Source organism: Myotis yumanensis, unplaced genomic scaffold, assembly GCF_028538775.1.
Source record: "Myotis yumanensis isolate MYYU_CA2020_CCGP unplaced genomic scaffold, mMyoYum1.0.hap1 SCAF_5, whole genome shotgun sequence".
Lineage (NCBI taxonomy): Eukaryota > Metazoa > Chordata > Mammalia > Chiroptera > Vespertilionidae > Myotis > Myotis yumanensis.
This window is the reverse complement of record NW_027223756.1, coordinates 97,821,562-97,826,628: the sequence shown is the minus strand read 5'-3', so window position 1 is coordinate 97,826,628 and position 5,067 is coordinate 97,821,562. Positions and strand designations below refer to the sequence as shown.

The following is a 5,067-nucleotide window of genomic DNA, read 5'->3' as shown; positions in this document are numbered from 1 at the left end:
TTACCTCCAGGCCAGCTGTGTCTACAGTGGAAGAACTGCTGTGCAGGAGACACCCTTATGGGGCAGGACTTGCTTCAGTGGGGCTTTGGTGCTCACTGAGTCTGCCCCTTGAGTGTGTCACTTATGGATGTGAAGAGTTGTAATCTGGTATGGTCTCACACTGACCACTGGGTACACTAGCTCTTGTATCTCCAAGGAGATGCAAAGTCAGCCACTGCCTGGGGCCACTCATCAGGAGCTACAGAGAGATCTGCAGATTCCTCCTCTTTGTATGAGGTTTGGAAGTGCCCAGATGAGACCCAGCTGTGAAGCAAGGCAGGCTGCTGCAGTGCTAGCCTTTGCCTTCTTTAGATAGCTTTGGGGCTCCCTGACCCAGCTGCAGTTTGACAGGTGTTAGGCTGAGAAAGGACAGACCATTGATATACAAAAGCCACTGCGCACAGCTTGGGTAGGGTTGTAAATTGGGTGGGGTGGGGTCTCAGGGAGTCTCCAGGGCAGAGCAAACAGCAATGGCTGCCAGTCAGTCCTGCACTGGACAGGTCTGACCGCTGCTACGTGCACCTCCGTCTGGAAGAAAGCTGCCCCTGCGTTCCTGCCCTGATGCCAGACAGTCCAGTTTCTCCCCGTATGTGTCTGGGTCCCCCAAAGTTTCGCCCAGCACTGGATCTTAGAGCATGTGGGAGCTTGTATCTCCCTCCCAATTAAAAAGCAGCACACCCGGGTGCCAGCCCCTTCCGCACCTCCTACCAGTCTCAATGCTCTTTCTTCTTTATTTTTCTAGTTGTAGTTCTTCCACTCAGCCAGGTTTCCTGCGGTTCTGGATGATAGTTGTTATGTATTTTAGTTGTAATTTTGATATGGTTGTGGGAGGCAGCAAGTACAGGTGTTTACCTATGCCACCATCTTGGTTCTTCTGGTAATCTTCCTTTTTAAACAAAAAGTAAACAAACCTTAGAATCAGAACTTTTGAATGAGAAATTATATTTGGCTGGAATTTAATATTATGTTAATTATTTTATGCTTTCCTTTTTTCCTGGCAAATTATGATCATTTTCCAGATAGGACTAGGATATAAAATTGCATTTTCAATTAACCTTTTAAAGTAAAAAAGATCCACATCTTTATTTTTTAAAAAAATATATATATTTTATTGATTTCAGAGAGGAAGGAAGAGAGAGATAGAAACATCAATGATGAGAGAGAATCATTGATTGACTGCCTCCTGCATGCCCCCTACTGGGGACCGAGCCCACAACCCACACATATACCCTTGATTGGATTCGAACTTGGGACCATTTAGTCCCCAGGCCGATGCTCTATCCACTGAGCTGCCGGAAGCCAGTCCATCCTTGCTGCTTGACACAGTCCCTGCAGGGAAGAAACCTCTGCAGAACATATGTTCAAGGGACCTGGCGTATATAGCATACTGTTCTTACTATGTTTCCTCCCCTTCCTGGCGCTGTGTGTTTTAACCAAGGTCACCTCTCCGAGAAAGGTAGTTTCCCCAGGTAGGGATTTTCCCCTGAAGTTAGGGAGGGAATAAAACCCCTTAACTAAATGCCAGGCAGGTAGTTAATCACTTTAACTATGAACAATCACGCTTAAGGTACATAATCTTTACTCCCTGGAATGGAGGTAAGAAACTCCCTAACCTTTGGAATAGAAATTGATAGGATTAAAATCAACTGGTATAAATACAGATGTAACGAGACAGTAAAAAACAGAACCTGGAAAAAAGCGGTTTGGTTATTCGTTGGGGTCGTCTGTGCACTTAGCTCCTGGGCGGCGGCTCTTGTTTAGGCAGCGGGAGCGGCATCACGGACTCAGAAGCGGCCTAAGACTTCGGCGTTGAGTGAAAGAAAATGGCGCGAACCAAGCAGACTGCTCGCAAATCCGAGGGTGGGAAGGCGCGCCGCAAACAGCTGGCCACTAAAGCTGCCAGGAAAAGCGCCCCCTCTATGGGTGGGGTGAAGAAGCCCCATCGCTACAGGCCCGGGACCGTCTCGCTTCGAGAAATCCGCTGTTAACCAGAAATCCACCGAGCTTCTGATCCGGAAGCTGCCTTTCCAGAGGTTGGTGAGGGAGATCGCCCAGGATTTCAGAACCGACCTGAGGTTTCAAAGTGCAGCCATCGGTTTGCTGCAGGAGGCTAGCGAAGCGTACCTGGTGGGTTTATTTGAAGATACTAACCTGTGTGCCATCCACGCTAAGAGAGTCACCATCATGCCCAAAGACATCCAGTTGGCTCGCCGGATTCGGGGAGAGAGAGCTTAAGGGAAGGCAGTTTTCACAATGTTTTGCAGTAAATTCTGTAAAATACTTGGGTTTAATTTGTGACTTTTTTGGTAATAAAGTGTTTACAATAAAATAAATAAATAAATAAAGTAAAAAAGATAAGATTTAAAATATTTGGTAAAGGTTATACACAGATTTTGGCAAAAAAGCCTGGAGTTGATGTTCAAATGGGGGCAGTTTGGGAAACTAGATCAGATGATTGATTCCCAGCCTGTTTCTGAGCCTACTTTATGAGTCCACATTTTTTTAAATACTCATTTAAATTAATTTAATGTAATGTATAAAAATAAAGATGTCATGTATATATCACTTTTGTTTATTTTTACAAACTTTTTCCCATTATAAAGATTATGCATGCTTTATTGTTGTTGAAATGTGACCCTAAAAAATACATAAAGGCATAAAGATATTTAAAAACTAAAAACCACAGAGTAACACCATTTAGAGAGAAATACATTTAATATGTGAGTTGTTTTTTATTATTATACTAGTGGCCCGGTGCATAAAATTCGTGCGCATTAAAAGGGAATTAATTAGAGAAAATATTTTAATATCGCTATTTGCCCTTTCTCTATAATAGAAGTGTCAGAGATGAAAGGAAATTAGTAAAATGTATATGAAAATCTCCCCCCTGTCAGAGTCTGGGGCACACTGTGGAACCTAGAGTCAAGTCCCCACCCACCACCGGCACGTGCTTCAAAAATGCAGGAGACCGCCATAACCGGTTTGGCTCAGTGGATAGAGTGTCAGCCTGCGGACTGAAGGGTCCCAGGTTCGATTCCGGTCAAGGGCATTTACCTTGGTTGTGGGCACATCCCCAGTGGAGGGTGTGTAGGAGGCAGCTGATCGATGTTTCTCTCTCATCGATGTTTCTAACTCTCTATCCCTCTTCCTTCCTCTCTGTAAAAAAATCAATAAAATATATTTAATTAAAAAAAATGCAGGAGACACAGACCCAACTGGCCCCACTGCCATAAAGCCCCTCCGGGTGGGGGGGCACAGCCTCAGGTCCCCCAGCCCAGCGCCAGGGCGGGAGTCGTGGCCTGAGGTCCCCTGTCAAGCATCGCCAGGCAGGGGGCATGGCCTGAGGTCCCCTGTCAAGCCCCATGGGGTGGGGGGGGTGCAGCATGAGGTCCCTCTCCCTGGCCAGGCACCATGCAGCCTCATGTGCCTGCTGTTCGGTTGTGATGTTACCGCATCCTGGTTAATTTGCATATTCCTTCATTATATAGATAGGAACTATATCAAACCTTCCCTTGTATACTTAAAAGTTTAATTTACTTAAAATTTTATACATGTAATATTTAGTGCCCATACTGTTCCAATCATTTAAGACACTTTTTTACTAAAGTGTCATACAATTTCAATCAGTTATAATCAGATGAGTGAGGCTTTCTTTTGGACTTTGTGCATTAAGCCCCTGCTTTTTTTACTTGCCAGAGACACACACTTTCCAGCTCTTTGCACAATTACCCTTCTGTTATGGAAGAATAAAAGCAGCAGATTGGGCTGTGTACTAATTTTCAATAAGAGGAAACAGCTTTGGCTGTATTGCCCCACCAAGTTAACAGATGTAGAGAGATAATTATCTACTTATAAAAGTGGTACAGGTGTTGAAAATATTTACATTTTTTTCCAAAGCAGAATGTCAGCATGGTATAACTATCACTTTAAACACAAGCAGGCAAGATGGTTAGAAAACAGCAACAGCAACAACCACTCCACACCAAGACAGGAACCCACTCCACCAATCCCACCTAAGGATTTCTCTAGAGAATTTTCAGGAGATGGTGTAGTCAGTCATTTTCAGGAGAATGACTACACCATCACTTAATTTTGATGTTACAAGGGGAGAGAGGTTGGGATTATATGATGTTATTAGGGCATTTTGTCAGGAAACATAATGAAGCTAAGGAGATAAATAAGTCATGATCTTGAAACAAACGCCTGCCTAGTCCCGTCAGCTCCACTCAACCCGAATACCGACAATGTAAAAAACTGTAATCTCCACGGAGGCCAGGATTCCATGAAGTTGGCTGTATTCCCTGTGCTTTAAACAGTGCTTAGTTCTTTAAAGTCTCTTTAATATCATTAAATGAATGAGCCATTATCATAACAGCTACACTTCACATCTCTGTGACTATCCTGTAACTACCAATTTGTACTTCTTAATCCCTTCACCTTTCTTCCCCAGTCACTCAACCACCCTCCCCTCTGGCTACCACCAGTCGGTTCTCTGTGTCTATGTCTGTTTCAATTTTGTTTATTTATTTTGTTCTTTAGATTCCACATATAAGTGAAATCATATGGTATTTGTCTTTTTCTGACTAACTTATTTCCCAGCATAGTACCCTCTAGGTCCACCCATGCTGTTGCAAATGGTAAGATTTCATTCTTTTTATGGCCAAGTAGTATTCCATTGTATAAATATACCACAGCTTTTTTCATCCACTCATCTCTGATGGGCACTTGGGTTGCTTCCATAGCTTGGCTGTTATAAATAACACTGCAATGAACATAGGGGTGCATATATTCTTTCAAATTAGTATTTTTTTCTTATACATCTTCAAAAGTAAAATTGCTGAGTTATAAGGCAGTTCCATTTTTAATTTTTTGAGTTATGTGTAGTTTTACCTCCTCTTTTAGGGAAGCAGAATGGAATTGTGAAAAAAGCTGAGTCTCTCCCATGTATGAGTATGTGGCCTGGGAACGTTTTTTTACTTTTTGAAATTAAATGTATTGGGGTAACATTAGTTAATGACATTATGTAAG

At 43.0% G+C, this 5,067-nt stretch overlaps 1 pseudogene; it reads left to right on the top strand.

Annotated features, from left to right (window-relative positions):
• The first annotated feature begins 1,862 nt into the window (after nt 1–1,862).
• On the top strand, nt 1,863–2,276 carry LOC139009972 (histone H3.3A-like; annotated as a pseudogene).
• Nucleotides 2,277–5,067: the final 2,791 nt, after the last annotated feature.